The sequence below is a fragment of the Lepidochelys kempii genome, chromosome 7 (assembly GCF_965140265.1).
Source record: "Lepidochelys kempii isolate rLepKem1 chromosome 7, rLepKem1.hap2, whole genome shotgun sequence".
NCBI lineage: Eukaryota > Metazoa > Chordata > Testudines > Cheloniidae > Lepidochelys > Lepidochelys kempii.
In genome coordinates, this window is record NC_133262.1 from 78,048,246 (window position 1) to 78,069,964 (window position 21,719).

General features: G+C 40.7%; 1 protein-coding gene across 2 annotated transcripts in view; it reads left to right on the forward strand.

The window, feature by feature from the left end:
* Window positions 1-21,719, forward strand: part of ARID5B (AT-rich interaction domain 5B) — a 147,372-nt gene that overhangs the window by 26,977 nt on the left and 98,676 nt on the right. Inside the window, exon 1 of one of the 2 annotated variants that reach the window (XM_073353424.1) lies at window positions 7,363-7,400. The exons of the other annotated variant lie outside the window; for it this stretch is intronic. The gene's annotated coding sequence lies outside the window, so the exon portion shown is untranslated. Of the gene's footprint in view, window positions 1-7,362; window positions 7,401-21,719 lie in introns of those variants that run through there. 2 annotated transcript variants of the gene reach the window in all.

The window sequence follows — 21,719 nt, forward strand, 5'->3', positions numbered from 1 at the left end:
TTGTTCCAGTAACTGAAAACTTGTGTTCTGCCTTCTGATGCAGCACTGGTATGGTTTGAATCTTACCTATTTTAATGCGTAAGTTTCTCTTGGGTTTTTAGGGTGCTTTCTTTCCAGCTAGCCAGTTTCTGATGTTCAGTGATCACGCTGTGCTTAAGGAGCTTGCAAGAGATTTGCTTCGCTCTGTGTCTGATGGGTCCAAATGGCTATGCATAACAACTAGAGCATCACAGTGCCTCACTCAGACTCTCTGTCTCAGGGCCCAGTACCACAGCTGTCACCACTGCCCATATTGTTTCTGGATCCCTCAAAGAAGAAACTGGGTCTTCTATTGTTTTGTGTCTCTTTCTTTCCTCTGCTTAGTACTATTCAGGGATGTGATCAGCATTCTCTCCTCTAATTCTGGAGTATTGTTTCCAGTTCTGGGCACCACATTTTCAGGAAAGATGTGGACAAATTGGAGAAAGTCCAGAGAAGAGCAACAAAAATGATTAAAGGTCTAGAAAACATGATCTATGAGGGAAGATTGAAAAAATTGGGTTTGTTTAGTCTGGAGAAGAGAAGACTGAGAGGGGACATGATAACAGCTGTCAAGTACATAAAAGGTACACAAGGAGGAGGGAGAAAAAATGTTCTTCTTAACCTCTGAGGATAGGACAAGAAGCAGTGGGCTTAAATTGCAGCAAGGGAGGTTTAGGTTGGACATTAGGAAAAACTTCCTGTCAGGGTGGTTAAGCACTGGAATAAATTGCCTAGGGAGGTTGTGGAATCTCCATCACTGGAGATTTTTAAGAGCAGGTTAGACAAACACCTGTCAGGGATGGTCTAGATAATATTTAGTCCTGCCATGAGTGCAGGGGACTGGACTAGATGACCTCTCAAGGTCCCTTCCAGTCTTGTGGTTCTGTGATTCTCTAGCTGTCATTTAGAACTGCTGGCCCTTATGGATCCAGGGGACCTTTTCCTGCATTGTATCAATTCCAGTCACATAGATAAACATGGCTGACTGCTAATGTCCCTAAAATGAAGACCTACAAAAGTAGCATTGTTGTTGATTGGGCCCTGCTAACATCTTTTTCTTTCCGCCTGGCTGTTTTCCTCTGTAGTAATTCTGCTCTACCAGAGTCCAGAATTTGGAGTCTTGCTGACATCTTTGACTCCAAACCTCTGTTAATCAACTTATGAAACTGTCTCAGTGCAGATCATGCACTGGTCCAGATTGTGACCTATGCTACCTTGTTAAGATGCTGAAGCTCTTATGTGCGCTATGATGACTTTGCGACCAGATCGTGTAATTCCTTTTGTGGGGGTAAGGAGTAGAGCCAGACATAACTTATTCAGAACCTCACCTCCATGTTGTGCTTCAGAATCAAGAACTATAAGTGAATTACTCCTGTGCCCAGAGAACTTCACTGCCCTTTGGTGAGGAAAAGTAGATTGGTTTTAAATGTCTTTTGCTTACATATGTACAATTCTGCGAGGGTGGCCTATCATCTTCATTTTTCCCAAAATGTCTGTGTCTATCCTCTGTCTGCTCTGCTGCTGAAGACTGTTAATTGTTTCCTAAAATACAGTTTGGATTGAAATCATTTCCTTGCTTTTCTTCTAACCTGTGGCTCATCACAGATTAAGTACTGAGGGGGTCTGTCACTGGTGCCGTGCCGCAGCGTGTGATCGAGACGCATTGAATGTGGAAAACATAAGCAGTATCAGATTGATAGCCCTTGGCAAGGTGATCTAATTAGGTCTTCAAAGTTAAACCCAACGTGCTCACCATAGCCTCCACGCAAGATACTATCACTCCTCCTGAAAAACTGGTGCGCCATATAGGAACTTGAACAACCAGTCAAAAGACCCCTCTCTTCTCCTGCCTCCTCTGGGCACCACCATTTCCTATTTCAGGAAAGGATCAACCAAGCTCCTTGTGTAAAGTGAGTTCAGTCTTCAATCTCTTGTAGACGGCATAATCTTATTTCATGGATATTTGGCAACATAAACCTCCCTTGTTCATGTGATGCCTGAGGAGGTCACTTGCCAGTACTTGCTTTTTCTTTAGTTTCTCCTCCCTGCCTCCCCTTTATGGGCCAGTCTGCTCCGAGAGAGAGAGAGAGAGAGAGAGAGAGAGAGAGAGGGACAAAAATCTGAGGTACACAAGCCACTGATCGTGACACCCGTCATACATGTGTGAATGTTGGCAGCAAACGCCGGGACAGAGAGGTAGTAGTGCGTAAGGGCTCAGCATCATCTTTGCTAAGCACATCTTCACTTAGGCAGGCAGGAAAAGGTGAGTGACTGGCAGGTGAGAAAAGCAGAAAAAGAACTGAGAATCTTTCTGTGGTTGGATAAGCATGTGACAATTGAATCATTTCCCATGACCTCTGACTTGTCCAACTGGTGTAGGAACTAGCTAACTGGTGTTAGCCTTTGGGCAGAAATGCGTGGGGGACACCTCACTCTGCCGATAGCAACTCCTCAGTGATAGATTATGTGGTAGCCAGCTGGCAAACCTGCTTCCCCCTTGGATTTGAGGAGCAGAGATCTGCCTTAGTGTGTGCATAGCTCTTATTAATGTTAATGGGAATTATATACACACACCCCTCAAGAGCACAGTGGACTCTGAGCATTTAGCACTGTTAAATGAAGTCTTAAGACTTCCTTTATTAGTATTGTGAGTTCATAATCTCTTTAAGTTAATTTGGATTATACTTGTCATCACTTGCTTGATGATGTTTGCAGGAGGTGGAAGTAATTGATAGTTTTGTTTAACCTAGTAGATGGTAAATCTGAATTGTGTGTGTGTTTAAAAATATATAAAATGCCATGGATTCTAATTTACTGGCTGGTTTCATTGTTGCATAACCTTTATTTACTTCCTTTAATGAAAGCTGTACCATGTAAAATGAGTTCTTCCTTAATTTTATTGCTAATGATTATTTGCTAATAAAAATAAATCCTCAATATTGTGAATGTTCAGCCTGTATCTCTGTCTAGCTGACTCTTATTTTGTGACAAATACTTAATACCATAAAAAAGCTTCTGTTAGTGATAGATAATATATATTATTTTAAAGGAGTGTATTTTAGTAGCTCATGAAAAATAAAGGTGAATTCTCACATCTGTGCAATGTTGCATAATTGATATAAGCTGAAGCGGAATATGTTTTTATAAAAGCATACATTTGGCTTCCCTAAACATTTAAATATGTATATCACACCGTCATTTTAAGATGCTGGTTAATGACTTTATGATCACGTTTGTAGTCAGAGCATTGCATGTGGTTTGAGAAATGAGTCTGGATATGCTTGGTAAGCAGTATTATTCTGACAATGAACTAAAGGCCATCTTCAGTTTGACTGTGCTCTATTTTGTTATGCTGTGAAAGAAAAGGATAATTCAGCAGAGCATTGTGCTGTCAGTTAGAGATGCCACACTCCAGAATACAAATATTACTAAGGATAAATGAATCATTAAAAGAACAGTAGCATAAAATATTTGATGAATGAACTCCAGGAAGCTGTGTTGGAATATGTTTAGGATTCATGGACAGTACCATAATACATGAACTAATAACATCAGTTCTATGCTCAGATGCCAGAAACATTGATGGGCCCAGAATAATTGTGAATTACAAGGCTACACATACAGAGAGGGTGGTTTGCTGATATCACAGTAAACCAAGAGAAAGTGGTTAGAGTGGTTTCTAAAAGTTACCAGAACCTTGGGATATACTTATAACCTTGTTCACAGTCCTACAGTTTTAGGGGAGCAGTTCTCTCAACACACGCTCATGAATTCCATTTGTGCCAAGGGACGTTATACATGTGTGTCTAGAGTAGAATAGATCCATGTGTGTTTTATAACACAAGGATGTTATAACAAATCCAAAATATAATTAAAATAGAAAATGTGACCTCCAGTTCTCCTTTGAGCTCCCTCATGTCCTATTCTTCTGGTAAAGGGAAATAGGTAGAATGTGAAAGTGTGGCTGCTGCTTTCCTTAGCACTCGACCCACTTTTTCACTGTTTGTTATTGCAAAACAAAACAATCAAAACCCAAATGTTCTGGTCCAAGTTTTATCTAAAGTAGAGAGTGATGCATTTTATACGTGGGTTTTAAATACCAGGGAATGTAAGAATAGCCAGCAATTCTGGCAAAAGGGAGGCTTCACAGTTTAGCTGTCAGATTTGTACATGATAAAAACTAGTAATTGATAAATGGAAAATTAGAGATATTGGGGGCCTAAGTCAGCAAGATACTTAAGTGCATGCCTAGCTTTAAGCACGTGAGTAGGCTCAGTGAGGATTGACATATATATAGTTTAGGTACGTTCTGAAATACCTTGCTGAACTGGGGCTGAGCTAGGTATTTTTTGTACCGTAATGATAACAAGTAATCATGTGACTGTAGTATTTTTAATGCAATTGATTGCTCCTGATGTGCGGGTAAAAATCCATCCCAAATTATTTACAGCTGTATGACGTCCCTTCCAAAGTATGTACAATTTCCACCTCAAGCTGATTTGTAGGATTCTTGTCATCTTATATGTTTGTATAGCACCCACTAGGAGGCCCCAATCCTGATTGAAATAATAACAACAGTAGGTACAGTGAATCCTATACTGGCATCCTTAATATCTTTATTAAACAACATACTATCTAAGGAAACCTCTATATCCCCAAATGTACTGAGTTCAATTTGTGCTCCACCTTCACTAGAAGGCCACCTTTGTTGAGCAACCAGTTTTTGCTGGTCCCTTGTGTGGGGGCTTAAGGCAGATTTCAGAGTATATGCAAACCACTGACTGCAAAAGTTTTCACAATTCAGAAGTTATATGGCAGCACAAATCAGTGCCTGTACCAGATCCATTGGCACCGCAAGACCTCACTCTTCTCCACATTCTTTAGTGCCACCTGATGACGCAGTCCCAGCTCCTTGCTCAAACAGGCATTCCTTCTGCTCACCCCTACTGGCATATTGATTCATGGCATCTCTCTCGTTCCCTTGCATACCAGGTTGACCCCAAGCTTGGCCAACACTCAGGCTTTATCTCCATTCTGTCTTCAGTTGTGTGTGCAATAGTTACGATGGGAAGGGGGTTGTGCTTAGTCCTCCCACACACATGCACGCTCTTTCTTCATGTTTTTTCCTGTTGTACTCATTTAAGGCTTGATCCTTAGCTGGATCAGTCCCTTAATATGTGTGCTGGGCCTATTGTCTATAACAACTGCTTTAAACAGGGCAGAGGAAGGAAAATGTTACTGAATAGCCACACATACATAAATAATGGAAGGAGGCCCATTGCCACTGACCTCCAGAGAGGTCAGGATACTTAATGGAGATGGCTAGTTGTCTGATTTCATCAATTAAATAAAGCTCTATTTGGATGGCTCCAAATTAGGCATTATATGCTATGTTTTCCCTGTTTAACGGAGCAAACACAATGGAAAATGTTGGTGCTATTGCGAGGTCATGAGATCATTGGCTCTTTGTTTTTCATTGATTACTGATGACTGTAACTTGATATTTCAAACAAGTTGTAGGTGAGCTCCTGTTTGAAACCCATGTAAGCATGTGTGCAGAATTACAGTAGGTATTTTCCATGACATTATCTTATAACCATGGCCTCCTGTTTTCTTTCATATCCATTATTGTCTAGTAAAAGCTTTCCACAATTAAATTCTTGTGTTCTATAAAGATCTGTTTAAACCCCAAAGAATCTAAAATGTTTTCCCACCACCCTGCTCTCCAAGCTTCTGCACATCAGCTTTATAAGCTCCTAGTTACGGATCTGGACATTCCACATAACAGATATCCAGAAGTGCATGTTGGGGGAAAAAATGCTACCAAAATGACCCCAGATAAGCCTTTTGGAAGTACCAAACAATGACCATTGCCATCCAATTTTTATGCAAATACAGGGGCTGATCCCGTAAAGTGCTAAATGCCTCTTTTGAGGTGGTGATTTCCCACAACTCTGGTCAATGCAGAATCAGGTCTGTATTTTGAATTTCCTTACTCCATTAGTGACACTTAACTTCCTATATGCAGCAAGCTGCACTTTTCATAGAATTAAAAAAAGTGGTGCAAAAGTCCCATTGAACCTGTGTTCCTGTTCCATAACGATGTAGTTGGGATAGTATCAAGCATCAACCAAATAATTTTGGTAGTTCAGAGCAAAAACTAAAAATAATCTGCCAGCGTGAATGTACTTTCATATTTATACTGGTATCTGGCCTTACGTGTGGAATAGCTATTTTTTAAATAGCTTCACTGTAGCTCTTGAATATTTTTTTACTAGAAAAATTACCAGACCGTCATACACCTTGTTTACTATCCATATTAAAAGGCAAAAGAATGTAGAGGATTTCAAAACACCAGTACCTCTCCCCCCCTAATTTTTTTTTCCAAGCATACTATAATATAATGCAAATGATATTTTGGAAATTCTTTCTTTAATTTATTCCTCTTGTGTAGCTTTTGGGTACATATTTTAATGTCACATGTATCAAACTAGAAGGAAATTCTTTAAAAAAAATGTGTGCAATTCCAGATGCCCAACAATAATGGACTACAAGCTTTGGCTTTTTTCTACCAACAAATGTCTTTGGCTCTAAAATAATTTTGCCAGTGGGCAGAGGATATGTTTCATTATCCATATGGGAGAAATAATGGCTAGTGCATCTGAAGAAAAATGTTAAAATAATGTACTAAACAGGTAGACACTATAAACGGGTGGCTAATGATTAGCTGTTCTCAGTTCTAAGGGACAATGTATCTTTTTATAGTTTTATGAGCCTTGTCCAGCCTCTCTTGAGGGGGAGTTGTACGTTCAGAATTATATATTTTGAATGTCCAACTACTTAGAATTGCTAAGCTTTACAGATTTAGAATATCCCTATTTAAAGGCTGTTGGTGAATGTAAACCCAGACTCCTATTCTTATTGCTATATTTTTTTCATTAAAACATTGTGAGGTGAACCTAAAGTAGAGGAGAAAATATCCAGTTTTAAAACTGTAATCCAGAATCCATTTGTGTGAGTCACTAAAGTAAAATCACTCAGTGGTTTGGCTAAGAAAAGGCTTCTCTTCCAAAGGGAATGTTCTATTAAAATTTTTAAGCATTTGTCATGTTTCTTCCTGATTTATGTGTATATTGTCCTTGTGCTATTGTAAAGCATTAGGGGTCAGATCCTATAGCTCTTATTCATGCATAAGTCCCATTATTTCAGGGGATTTGTTGACTTGAGTTGGGGCTTTAGAGAAATGTTCAGCCAATTTGGGTCACACAGTTGGCTAAATACTCTGATCCTTGTAATTTTCTACCCATAGGAAATCTCTTGACTGTTTCCTGTGACAGAGGAAGGAGACATACCAACTTTCATTTCAATAAAACTTGGAGGTGCTTTTTTAAATAGTTATTCTTAATACAGTTATATGGAGCCCCCAAGCTATGTCCTTGGGCCTAGGTTTGCTCCCTTTGAATTCAGTAGCAAAACTTCCAGTAACTTTATAATGGGAGCAGGATCAGACCCTGTATGTACTAAAGGATGAGTAATCCAAGAAACAAAGGAAAATTAGAGCAATTCTTTCTCCTGCCCTGCTATAACACACTTTAACACAAAAGGAAGCACAATTCTAATTTAATCGTATGAACCATCATTTAATTTCCAACCTATTCCGTCCTTCCATTTTTTCAAGAGGTCAGTGCCCTCTTCCCTATTGTTATTCTTTAACATTTAAAACTAGACTGGAGGAAGCACTTGGAGGAAGGGCTGAGGATTGCTTACTCCACAGTCTCTGCTTCACTGTATTTTTCTTGGAGTAAAGAAAAACTTCTGTTGCTCAATTTTTACTCCATTTTTTTAGGATTTGGCTCTCTGACTCATGTAGAATGGATGTGAATGGTCCAGAATTTGGTTCTGTTTGAGATAACATGGAATTAATGTGTACTTGTTGTGACAGGCTGCCCCCCTTAGGATGCCACCTGATGTGCTGAGATACTACTGAGCCCACCTGTTATGCCAGCCTGGGCACCCTTTCTACCTGTCTTGCTGAGCCAGGCTATGAAGCCTCCTCCAGCACACACACCAGCAGGGCCACACCCAACTGGAGAACGACACAGACACTGAGATCAGCTCTGGGAAGACTCAGCTTAAGGGACTTGCCCCAGCACTCAGGTGTCCACCTCCCCTGGAGTGCAGACCCAAAAGTATATTATGAAATCCAACTCCTCCTCTCCATAGCCTGTCTACCCAAGAAGAAAGACTGCTAAAGACACCTGAAGGGAAGGGAACTGGGGAGTCAGACTGAGCTGGGGTCCAGTGTGAAAAAAAATATAACTGGGACTCCAAACCACAGAGACCTTGCAACCTGCCTAAAATAACATTTAGGGTAAGAAAGTACATTTTGTAACCTGTTTCTTAAGTATATTGAGCTTAGCTTGAGTTTTTCATTTTATTTGCTTAGTAATCTGCTTTATTCTGTCTATCTCTTATATTCACTTAAAAGCCACCTTTTGTCATTTATAAACTTATTTCTTGTTTATAATATAACCCAATTTGTGCAATTCATAATGGGGGGGGGGCGGCGGCAGAGGGAAGAGGCTGTGCAAACCTCCCTCAACAGATGAGGGAAGAGGCAGATTTCCTAATATACCTTTGGGTCTGCATTCCAAGGGAGGTGGACACCTGAGTCCTGGGGCAAGTCCCTTAAGCTGAGTCTTCCCAGAGCTGATCTCAGTGACTGTGTTGTTCTCCAGTTGGATGTGGCCCTGCCTGTGTGTGTGTGCTGGAGGAGGCTTCATAGCCTGGCTCAGCAAGACAGGTAAGAAGGGTGCCCAGGCTGGCAGAACAGGTGGGCTCAGTGGTATCTCAGCACATCAGGTGGCATCCCAAAGGGGGGCAACCCATCACACTTGTAAATTATTGGGTTAGGCTTATTTAATATCTCAGGAGTATATGATAGGAGAGCAGAGGTGAGCATGATAGCTTTCAAATATAGAGCATACTGTCAATGGCTATGTATATTTAGATTTATATGAAATATGCAGGAAATGAAGCCAACTTTCTGTGTGTCACAGATATGTCCATAGAAGGGTGTGTGTGAGAGAGACAGAGAGAGATGGAGCACGTGTGGTCAGGAATACATATGTGTGATACCAGGTGTCCAACATACTTGCACAAATGCAGTGGAGGTATTTTCTCCCATACAGCAGGCATTTCATTTGTAGCTCTTTTGCTTTCTTGGGAGATGACACTTATCTAATAAATCATCCACAGATCTACATATAAATTAATATTATAAATCATTACCTCATTTCTAGCCAGTCATATCCTTCTTAAGTATCAAAATCATGTATGTATATGAACAGCACCATTCCTTTGCTTCCCCTTTCAGAATGCAAGAGGAGCTTCTCTTTAAAGAGCAGAGACAGATTACACTGCTGTTACATATTGCATGTTCTTCCCCCTTACATTTTATAACCACACTATGTGGATCAATAATAGATGGTTTTCATTTTTTTACCCATAGCACATTTGTTTAGCATTCTCTGTAAAACAAGACACATTTGCGTGCACAATGAAACTGTAGCCTGATTGCCTGAGAGGTCTGAAATGATTTCTAATCCTGCCATCACTGTCGTCTTCTGCTGTATAAATGAAATGTTCCATTCTCACCAAGACTGTCAGACTATTTGGTGTATGGTTGTTTTTCTTAAATAAGCACTTCACTTTCTATTTTCTAGGAAAAGAATACAATTAATTATCTTATTTGAAGAGAGATAAGTACTACAATAACAGTGCTTGGAAATTACATTGCCTGACATGGCCTGGCCATGTAAACATTTTGAGTGAGCATATCAAAGGTGGTATCACATACCTGATCAGGCATGTAATAATTCTGAACATATAGAGCATTGAAAAGTTCATGGGCAATAGTGATGTTTTGGTTTGGCACATACCAAGGTTTTGCAAAATGCATGACTAGGCAGGTTACATTTTGAGGAAATTTTTGATTCTGTGGTTCTGTTTTCTTCCTTTTCTGAGGTGGGTCTGTCACACAGATTGCTTATGAGATAACTTGCGTACAAACTATGCATGCACACTTGTAAGCAATACTTACTCTGGGGTCCAATGCTGCAAGGTGCCGAATTCCTCACGTGAGGCGCAGGATGCTACAAAGTTAATGGGAATTGAGAGCACTTCACAGGAGGGGCTCAGCCTCATGTGGGATTGAGCCTTTTGTGATTATCAAAAAATTAGGCTGCAATCACAACATTTCTTTCTTTGTTGAGTATGTGTCAGCAGGGATCCCATTGTAGGTGTGCATGTGCCTTGTGCGTGGGAGGTGGAACTCTTTTGAATAGCAGTGTCTGTCAGGGCCATGCCTTCTGATCGCTCCTGCTCCCATGGGAGAGCATAAGGGGCAGGGCAGCCACGACCTTCCCTCAGTTTCCTCTTACTGCATGGCAGTGAAATGGAACCCAGCAAGTGTCCAACCTGCTACTCTCTTACGAGATTCTAAAGTCTGTTTTCTTCAACCAAATTTGTGAAGAAATCTTATCTTCACGCTCCTAAAACATCGAAGGACATTCCAAAAAAAGAAAATAAAAGGAAACACTCACTGACCCTTTCCCTGTATAGAAAGGTTTGGCACTTTGCACCAACTTCGTGGTGAACTCCAAAACCTAAGTGGGTTCAAATCCTGTCCATCGTGCAATGGACTGACCTTCACCAAGGACAGACACAGCTGATGTCCCTTCTGCCCAGGGGAGAGCCACAAATGTTCTGTGTGTGAGTCCTTTTCCAAGAGGTCCCACAAATCCATGGAGACTCAGCTCAAACTACATCTGCTAGAGCAGCCCAAGTGGGTAACTTTGAACCCAGAAGTGACGGTCATTACCAGAGCAAAGCTAGAAAAATCAGTGTTGGCCAGCACTGCCTCAAACACATATCATACCTTGGGTTTGGGTAGTGGAAAGAAGACAACGAGGATGCTGGCAGAACTGACACTGATGACTTCAATGCTGACCAGGTCAGTCTGTTCCCCCAACGAAACACTAAATGTGTCAGAAGGTCATAGTTCCACCTTACATCATTGCAGAACTGGGATGGTGAGAGGAGCCCACAAATGTGTGTGGAAGGGTACCATTTTGTGCCCCTCCAAGAGAAGGACTCTTAATCATAGATGTGCCAGGGAAAGATTGTGAAGCTCACCTGGACCACCTACACATGCTAGGGATCTGGTCCCCAGAAGACCCAAAGCTCCACATCAACATCGCAGTGCTCAGAGCCACCAGCTATTCTGAATGGGCTTCCTATCTGTTCTTCAGAACTCCACAGTGCAGAGCCTGATAGACAACATGGGCATGAGGCAGAACTATATGAAAGAGCAAGAAGATGCATACTCATCTCCCATCTGTCTGGAAGCTAACCAGTTCTAGTATTGGTACCATTGACACAGGATAACCTCCTCGCCTCCCAGCAGTCACCAACAACTTGGCAGACTTCCTGAGCAGGCAGTCTGTGGCCCCCTCACAAGTGGTCCCTGTGGATGTCCTTCATAGAGCCAATATTTCTGCATTGGGGGAGTTCTGGGATAGGTTTTTTTTGCTACCGGTGTCAACACCAGGGGACAGAACATCTGTTCTATAGGGGGCATGAGCCCAGGCTCACTACCAGATATCTTCCTTCTGCAGTGGTCCCAAGGTCTCCGATGTACCTCTTTCCACTAATTCCCGTGATCCCAAGTGTGTTTTCCAAATCAGAAGAGACAAAGACACAGTCATTCTCATAGCTCCCTCCTGGCTGAGGTAGTTCTGCCTGACAGACCTGCTACAGAGGTCCATTCAGCCACCAATCCAGTTTCCAGACTTCCCAGACCTGTTCTCATAGCACCATGGTTGATACTCCATCCAGACCCAAAGTCACTGCCACTGATGTGTTGCTATTGCCTGGTTGAGTATCACAGACAAGAATTGCTTCCTGCAGATCCTGGAAATTTTGTTACAGAGCAGGAAAAACTCAACCAGATGTATTTATCTAAACTGAAGAGATTTTCAATATAGGCAGCCTAACATGGTTGGACCCAGTTCAGGCCTCAGTACTGAAGATCCTCATCTCTCTGTTGCTCTCGAAGCAATCTAGCTTTTCATTCAGTTCTAGTAAGGTCCACCTTGCAGCAATCTCACCTTGCCATGCTCTGGTACAGTTGTGCCGAGTCTTTTTTCACTCGGCAGTATCTAAGTTCCTCAAAGGGCTATTACCTACTTTCCCAGAAGACCCTGAATCAGAAAACTTTCTCTTGTGTGGCACCTCAACCTACTCCTGTTAAGACTCATGGAGTCTCCCTTTGAACCTCTCACAGAACTCTCCTTACACCACCTCACTCTGAAAAAGGTCTTCCTCGCAGCTATCACTTCAACCAGAAGAGTGAGTGACCTCAGACACTTATGTCTGAGCCCTGCTATTCAACAGTACATAGAGACAAGGTGGTACTAAGACCTCACCTGAAATTCATCCCCAAGGTGGTCTCAGAACTTCATTTAAACCAGTCAACCTACCTACGTATTGTCTTCCCAAATCATGCAGCGTTAGGATAAAGGAAATTATGCACATTAGATATGTCCAGAACTTTGGCTTGACCTTGTCAATGTCAGTCAGACTGGCAGGGATGTGGAGTAACCCACTGACCTTTGTAAAACACTATGCCTTGGACTTAGCTTCTACGTCAGATGCCAAGTTCTGGAGAACAGTACTACAATCACTGTATGACTAGTGCAGCAGATACTCCTCATTCCCACCATTCTGAGGGGATGCTGCTTGCCAGTCACCTAGAGTGAGATCCACACTGACCAATATTCAAAGACAGAATGGTTACTTACCCTACAGTAGCAGTGGTTATTCCATATGTTGCAGTCAAGTGTAGATCCCATGATCTGCCCCCCATCCTTGTAGTTCAGACTCCTGAGCTTCAAGTTGTAAGGGAGCTGGGAGAAAGCCTGAAGAGGCACAGGAGGCATGCACAGCTCCTTTGGACACTGCTGTTCAGAAGAATCTGGACTCGTATGCACAAAGTGCATGCTCACCTCCAGTGAGATCCATGCAGACATCATCTCAAAGAACCACCATTACTGTAGGGTAAGCAATCATTCCTTTGCCTGTGCTAGCCTTTCCGGAGACTGGGGGATTGCATATTGCATTACTAGTGACCAGAGTCACTGGACTGTCACAAAATGCTATTATTTCATAGGATCATTTAAAAACATTTTCTTGGAGAAGACAAGCAGAAATCTGATCCAAGGTCTTCCTTTAAAACTATATGAACTAAGGGTCTGTTCCAAAGGTGCTTTCACTTCCTGAAAGCAGTGTCTTAGGAAGGATAGGTTACCCAAGCAACAGTCAACTTTATCAGCGTATTCCATTTCTGGGCAATGAAAGTTTGAAGTAGGTCCTGAATCTGGATTCTGACATACTGGATCATTGTGCACTGCTACCCTGGTCCCACAAGCCAACAATGAATGAATAAATTATGGGCAAGAAGAAAAATCTAAATTGACTGTAAAGTGTATTCAGGTTGAATAATTCTCTGACCTTCAAGATCATTGAATTCTAAAACAGATTTCAATATAGACAAAGGAAACGTTACTTTAGTGTAGATTAAACTTGTGTCTAAGATATAGAAGGATTATTGTGTCTGTTTCAGATGTAATTTCATGCCTGAGAATTTACATTGAAGGAAAACTGGTCTGGATCACATTAGTGAGGGCCCTGTTTTGCTGTCAGTTTAATTAAATGGAAACTGCTGGCAAGGAGACCGGAGGAGGTTTATAGAAGCAATACTATTTTGATGTTGAAACAGGAAACTGTCGTCCAGTTTGAAAGGGACACAAAAATGAAACCTGATATTCATTCTTGTTTACAAACTCCCAGCTAGTTTACAATGGCCTTTGGTGATAAATTAACTTCAATTACAAGTTATAGATAGAGAGCTTTACAATAGCTGGAGACTTCATAGTTATGAAAACTTTGACCTTTGACAGAAAGATTAGAACTTTAATGTTTTTTTCCAGACAGTACATTGATCTTCAAAAGTAGGCACTTTCCCCTTTCTATTTTATGTGACTAGATTGACAAGATGTGTAGTGGGTGTTCTGTTTGCTTGTTGCAAGTTTGTTGTCAGGCAAAAAACAAAAAAACAAAAAAACCTTCAAGAACAGTGATTTATCTGTTAACTGCGTTTGGCATGCTGCCTTTTGGCTTTGGTTTTTGAGAGAAGCATATTTGGTTACTTTAATAGGCAAAAGCACCAAACTTCACTCCTAGAAAAAATTGTTTTCTTTTCCCCTTTTCAGTTCTGTTTATTGTATTATGACATTCTGTGTCGTAATTGTACAGTAATTCTCAATTGGAGTGAAGAATAGTGGAGCAGGGCTTTGGAGTCCTTCTTCCAGCTGAATTATTTGAGAGCTAGTTGTTCCATATGACTCAGAAAAGTGACTGAAAATGAATGTTTATGTCTTTTAATAGCTACACTTTGACATAGACTGAGATTACACCAAATGTTTTTTCCCCCTCTAAAATTGTTTTATATAACTGCCTTGTAGCTACATATTTTGGAAATTGTAAGTAAAACTTGTGAACAGAAAAGGTGATCTGCAATGGGGGAAAATGGGCTGGTGCCCTTTATTGCTTCTTTAAGATGTATAAAAAAGGCCTATAAGGTTTTTTGACCCCCTCAAAAAGTGTTTGTCATCCCTTCCACTTCTCCGCCCCTTTTTTTCTTTATTTTGGAAGTTATGGGCTTGTCTACCTTCTCTATGGCAACTGGAGAAATAATGACATTATAAGATAGTAAAAACTGAGCATTTGAGAAGGGGTTTTTAGTGAGATCATTAAAGATGTTTTTTGTTAATGCCTGTTGAATTCTGATGCCTAATGAGCACTCGGGCAAAAGAATGTATTTGTGAAAGATTCAATACCCTTCGGGTAAGGAGTCAGAACTACCAATATGCATTATTTGAGACCTGCAAGGGTGAAAAAAGCAAGTAGAAAAAGATTTTTTTTAAAAACACAGCAACAACAACAAACTTTCAGCCCTTCTTCATACAATACAGAGAAGCAAAATAAAAGGGGAGCAGACTTCAGCCAATGCAAAGTATTTTTGAAAATCCCACTCTGAAAAATCTTCTGGTTAAAGGGCTAGGCTTATTTTCTCTCCTTAACTCTTTAGAGACTATGAACATGTTTGTGCAGATATGTTTCAGTCATTTCATCAAATGAATTGTTGGATCAAATGACCCTTCTATTCTGGTATTTGACTAAATGACTAGACCCTGGTCAAATGACTTACAACAATCACCAGTCATTGAGCACAAAGTTGTCGAAGAATATAGAAAATTGCCACATACTGGGTCAGTGGTTCATCAAGTGCTATATCCTGTCTCTGACTGTGGTGCTGAACTAAATAACCCAAGGAACAAGAGTATTACATTTTATTGCATACTGCCTATTGCAAGATAACATCAATCATGCAGTAACTGTGAATGCTGTATAGTTTTGAATCACCATGTGCCAATTGTCTGTTCCAGCTTCTTCTGGAAGTAGTTATATCTATTGGTTTTACACTTCTAGCATCCTGAACAGTTCCATTTTAACAAATCCTGAGCCACCAAAGGAAGATTCTTCTTGAACAGCTTCTTCCACTTTCCTGGTACACAGATCTCAGTATCAAACTGGCTACAAAATATTTCCTTTTCCATATTCCTGATGTTATATTCATTTTTATTTATGTTCTTAAGAACCCCAGGAATATTTCTTAGATTTCCCTGGTCTCTGCCCACTCGTGAAATGGGTTCAACTAAGTTGCCTCCCTCTTTACTGACAACCATTATAATTTGATTGATTTCACCATTTTGCTGCAAATCATGTTTTTGATATTGTCTTCCTTTTTTGAGGACAGTGTCTCCCCAACTGCAAGTTGAAGATCCCAATGACTTCATGTTAAACTGCTTCTGGAAACTAAGCCTAATATAAATGAATATTCTGTGGGAAAAAAAACTACTTGAACCCTTTAACCCAGACACGAAAAATTGGTAGCTATACAAAGAAAGGCTTTGTAGCAAACAGAGAGCCTGATTCTGTTCCCTTTGAAGTCAACTGCAAAACTTTCATTGGTTTCAAGATTGAGCCAGTGAAAATAAGTGACTGTAAAATAAGTGTTTCAGAGATGAAGTGAGCTGTAGCTCACGAAAGCTCATGCTCAAATAAATTGGTTAGTCTCTAAGGTGCCACAAGTACTCCTTTTCTTTTTGTGAATACAGACTAACATGGCTGTTACTCTGAAAAGAGATCCTGTTGTTCCTTAGGCCTGGTCTACACTGAGCGGGGTGGGGAGGTATCGATCTAAATTACGCAACTTCAGCTACATGAATTATGTAGCTGAAGTCAACGTACTTAGATCTACTTACCGCAGTGTCTTCACTGCGGTAGGTCAACTGCTGACACTCCCCCGTTGACTCCACCTGTGCTTCTCGCTCCAGTGGAGTACCGGAGTTGACGGGAGAGCACTTGGTGCTCGATTTATCACGTCTTCACTAGACATGATAAATCGACCCCCGCTGGATCAATCGCTCTGGAGGTAAGTGTAGACATGCCCTTAGTTGCCTCACTTGGGTCATCACCCCACCCTTTTCCATCACTCCAGTTTCACTTCACCTCCTCTTCTGCTCTTGGCACTCTACCTGTGTCCTTCTGTGCTGCTGCCGCTGCTACGTTTCACCCTCCGTTGCCTTAGTTTTCCATGTTTGAATGTCTTCCTTAATGCCTCCCCTGCTAGTCTCCACCCAACATCTTTTATCCCTGTCCCAATTTTTTTTTTAAATCTCAGAGGTGAGGGGGTTTATGATGAAAAGTTAAAGTGATTTTGTCAACCTGAGAATCAATCACTTTTCTGTCTGAGCTGTATTTTACCCATTATTGGTACAAGTAACACCCAAGATAATTATAAATGACGGACGTCAGCAGAAGGGGAATCTTTTTCCAGTTAGTTTATATGGTGCATTTCATGTCACCTTGTGTATGGCAGTCTCACTGCTTCTGCGATGGTCTGTTCCACCACTTCCATGCTCTGCTGCTGTGGGGAGCTCACATATGTGCTCTTCCCTGGGCTCTGCAGGAAGGTGTTTTATGAGTACCGCAGCAGAAGAGCTGCTGCTGCTTCTGAGGTTAGGATAGTGATTGGTGCTGTCTTTACTCGGGGCCTCTGCAAGGAGTTATGGAAGAACAGGAGGCCGGAATTGGCTGAGGAAACCCCCTTCAGTTTGCAAGGACCAGGGAGCCCCCCTTCACTAACTGAACCCCTACAGAGAGCCATAGAATAACTGAAACCTGGGGTCAAGAAGGGCCTTGTTCTTCTCTTTCTCTGGACTAAGGAGCATTGGAGGCCTGGGAGGCAGTGGAGGCCAGGGGAGCCACCTTCATCCCTCCTTGGACCCCTGTATGGTGCTGGGGATCAGTGGGAGCAGGAGGAGGTTTTATATCACCTAACATCACCGTTTGAGATTGATACTGCATAGCATAAATAGTCTGTCTGTGATAAATTAGTAATGTTTTGTGACACCTTTTAAAAAAAGGAGATTTTGTTCTTTAAAAAAGTCGGTGCATGCTGATTAAAGGGGCCTCTCCCAGAAACTTTTCAAACACTTTTAAAAATCATTAATGGCTTTCAAAAAACAATTTCAAGTTGACTCTGTCCCTTCACATTTGAGACATTAAACACACATGATTCAAGCAAGGCTGAGCTGCAGCTAATGGTCAGCATTCGAATGCTGGGTGTTATGTGTCTCACACTGAACTTTGCATTCATGTTGTTTCAAGCACTTTCCTACAAAGGGTTTTTGGGGTTGCTTTTTTAGTTGTATTGGAGGGGAGTGGGGAGTTGGGGCAAAGAGAAGAGGAAACATAATGAACTGTTGCTCTTTTCCATCATAAGTGTAGTGTCTGATATCAGCGTTGGCCACAAATAAAAGAAACTTACCATGACGATGGTAGCTGCTGCACATAAAGAGATTTAGTACTTGTCTACGCTGCAGCTGTGGGTGTGACTGCAGCTCATATAGACATACCTGAGCTATCTTTAATTTAACTAGTTTGGGGACCACTGAAGCCACAGGAGCATGGATTGCCGCATGAACTAGCTGCCTTCATGTGTTTGCCGGCAGGATTATACTCGAGTGGCTGGCCCACGGTGCAACCCATGCTGCTGTGGCTTTAGTACGGTTCGTACCTGAGCTAGCTGAGGTGCATATATGCTCAACCATGTCAGTTTCACCCAGCTCAGCTGGCCAGTGGCTCACTGAGCTAGCCAATCTGCTGGAGTTGATAAAAATGAGGAGCCAGTAGAGTCTTCTGTAAAACCAGCGCGGACAGTCCATGAAAAGAGGGACATTCCCAATTCTCTTACCTCTTTGGTTATAAGACTGTGTTGCTCCTTCGCTCTACTGCATTGTGGGGCATAAGTATAGTGGACAAGAGTCAGAGAAAGGTCGGCCAGGAGGTGCTATATTATTTTTTTTGTGGGGTAAATGGCAGGTTGATTGCAAAGTATTTCACAAGCCTGGCAAAGATGCTCAGATTGCCCTACTTCTGAGGCAAGGAGGGGCTTGACACATCTCCCTCCAACACCACAAACATTACTTTGAATGTCACTAGTGGTGCTAGATATTCTGAGTCTGATCCAAAGACCACTGAAGGAGTCTTCCCGTTGATTTCAGTGGGCTTGGATCAGGCACTCTCTAATTCCAAGCCCACCTTCCAAAACTGAGTTATCCTAGTCATGTTGAAAATTCCTGAGCAATTGTAATGCAAACGTATTCATTATAATATAGAGTTGTAGGATTCCTTTATATAGCACAGACCATTGTATTGAAAGTCTACAAGTTTACTCTTAATGGAGAAATTGCCTTTTAATCTTTGGCACTGAAATAGTTTATATTTGTGCTTGATATTTTACCTAGATATTTTATATTTGTGCTTGATATTTTATCTAAGGAGAGAGGCTTTGCCAACCATAATGTTGCTGGGAATCAATGCCAGTAAAAAGCTTTAGTCCCCAGAAAGCAAAATGAGATTCTCATGTAGCTAACCAATTTATTTGAGCATAAGCTTTCGTGAGCTACAGCTCACTTCATCGGATGCATCCGATGAAGTGAGCTGTAGCTCACGAAAGCTTATGCTCAAATAAATTGGTTAGTCTCTAAGGTGCCACAAGTACTCCTTTTCTTTTTGCGAATACAGACTAACACGGCTGTTACTCTGAAACCCGTCATGTAGCTAGTTTATTTTATTTTTTCTTGTCTTTTCTAGTTCATGACGGTATGTCAAATAAGTATGTTGATTTATGATTATAGGTATCTTAAATCTATTGGATGCTATAACAAAGCAATGCCAGCTTATTGTTTCTGGCCCCATACAATTATACAATTGAGGTTAGGCATGTAATAAAGCTCTAACAGAAATATCCATCGTAGTGGATTGAATTTCATGAAGTACGATGTCAGAATATTTCTAGCTTCACTCTTAAAGCCACTGTTTGGTTAGAATATGCCTGCTTGGTTTGGCTTTTGAAGAAAGGCCCTTTGCTAAATCCGGCTCTAAGCCTAATATGGAGCCACAGCCCAGTGACAACAAAGGAGGACATTTTGACGGCAAGCAGAATATGATAGAATAGGGTAATTATTTCCACTAGAAAATGAGGATCCTGCATTATTTGTACAATAACACAAAGTCATTATTTGGCTACACCGCTGTAATGAAACAATAAAGATCATATTTAATTTAGGTATCATTGCCTGAGGGACTTCTTGTTTTCTTTCAAGTGTTTTGGCTACTAAAACACATTTAAATTCCTAGTAGAGTTTCCCACTATTTTTAGAGAGAGGAATAAATGGATCCTTCCCTCCTCCCCTGCCCACTTACATGTAGACCTCTGGCATTCCAGAAATCTGACCTTGTTTGTAGGGAATGGTTCATTTTTGTAAAATGTAATATGAAGCACTCTTCTGTTTTGATTCCATGAACTAGAGAATTTAATGTTCCAGCTTGCCATGATAAGGATATGATCTGTTTAAGATAGACCCACAAAAGGAAATTAGCTATTGTACTATTCTTTAACATATTGTTTGTATAACAGTTTACTTAGAATAATTTTGAGTAATCTTGAAGTTCCTTTTAAAAGATTTTTTTGGGGGGGGGCCAAGATAAAAAGTGAAGCTTTAAGATATTTCTCCTAAAATAAATTTCAGACTGCCTCATTTATAGTCAGCATGCCTTGATTACTTGCAGACATACTGGAAATTTACATGCGCTTTTCTCCATTATAAAACACTGATCTGTTCATATCATTAGTTCCCTCATGACTAGAGTTTGGCAGCAAGCCAAGGCAGTCTAAATCTGTAGCTGTAAATCGTGAGTTGAAATAGCAGAAAGTGGATTTGTAACTTTAAAAGTGTAAACAGTTTGGAAAATGAAGTAATTTTAGAGTATGATTGATTGCCTTGAAATTGTACTTTAAATTAGCCCAGGGTCTCCAACGCAAATATATGCACTAACTGCTTATTATACATTTTCACTATTCTGTGGAATAATAGCATTGTTGGTACGCTTCTAAACAATGTATGCTTCTCCTAGAGTGACCTTTTAGGAAATGAATAGTTTTATTGTATGTCCATTACTTTCCCTGAAACAACATTTCTGAGTTATTAATTTGACTTGTTCTATAAATAAAGGATTCAAAATGCAAAGCAGCTGCATTACACAGTGTACAGTTTATCAAACCTATACTTAAACATCACCATTTGAAATTGATAATGCACAGCATAAATAGTTTTTCTGTGATAAATTAGTAATGTTTTATGTAGGCTACAGTTACAGAAAATTAGTCCTTGAATATTATAGTAGCAAAAATTATGATTACTTTAGCACAAGTGATTAGTTAACATTATGGGGACTGGCACATCACACCCGCTTCTTTCAAGGGCCCTGGTTCACTTAACTGCATAGTAAGAGTCAGAAATACGCTGACTGGAGAGTTTCTGGATAAAGAAACACAGGACCATTGCTGTTACCGCTCTTGTATATACATCCTTTTCAGTTCTACAGGGATCTTTTGGGTGTCAATATTCATGTAACTCCTTTCATAAGAAAAGGAACGTAACAGAGATTGTGTGTTTGTATAGCACCCAGCACAATGGGGTCCTAATCCTGATTTGTCACTATCATAAAATAAATATTTGCTACTACTACTTACAATAATAATAATGGACCCAGTTTTGCTGAAGCCAGATTGCCAGTTTTCCATGATGTAAATGAAAGTCACATAAATCAGCTCTCTTGTCTGAATTACATTAAAGCCTGAAATGTGTAGGATGTTTCAGAAAAATAGGGCTTCTAGGAGGCAAGCATTGTGGTGGGAGGTGGGGTGAGTATTGGAACCACCTTGCATTCATGATCTAGCCCAAGAGAAGAATTAGCATTGCACCATTCTGAGGTGTTGTAACCTGTGGTAATGTTCATGAACAAATTGATGACTGTAGGCTGAGCTGAACCTGCACCAGAGGGCAAACTGGAATGAATAGGAAAAGCACGATGTTAAAAAGGCATATTAAAAAAAAATTCAAAGAAAATGTTTAACTCAGGTTCCAAAGATTATTGGGAAAATT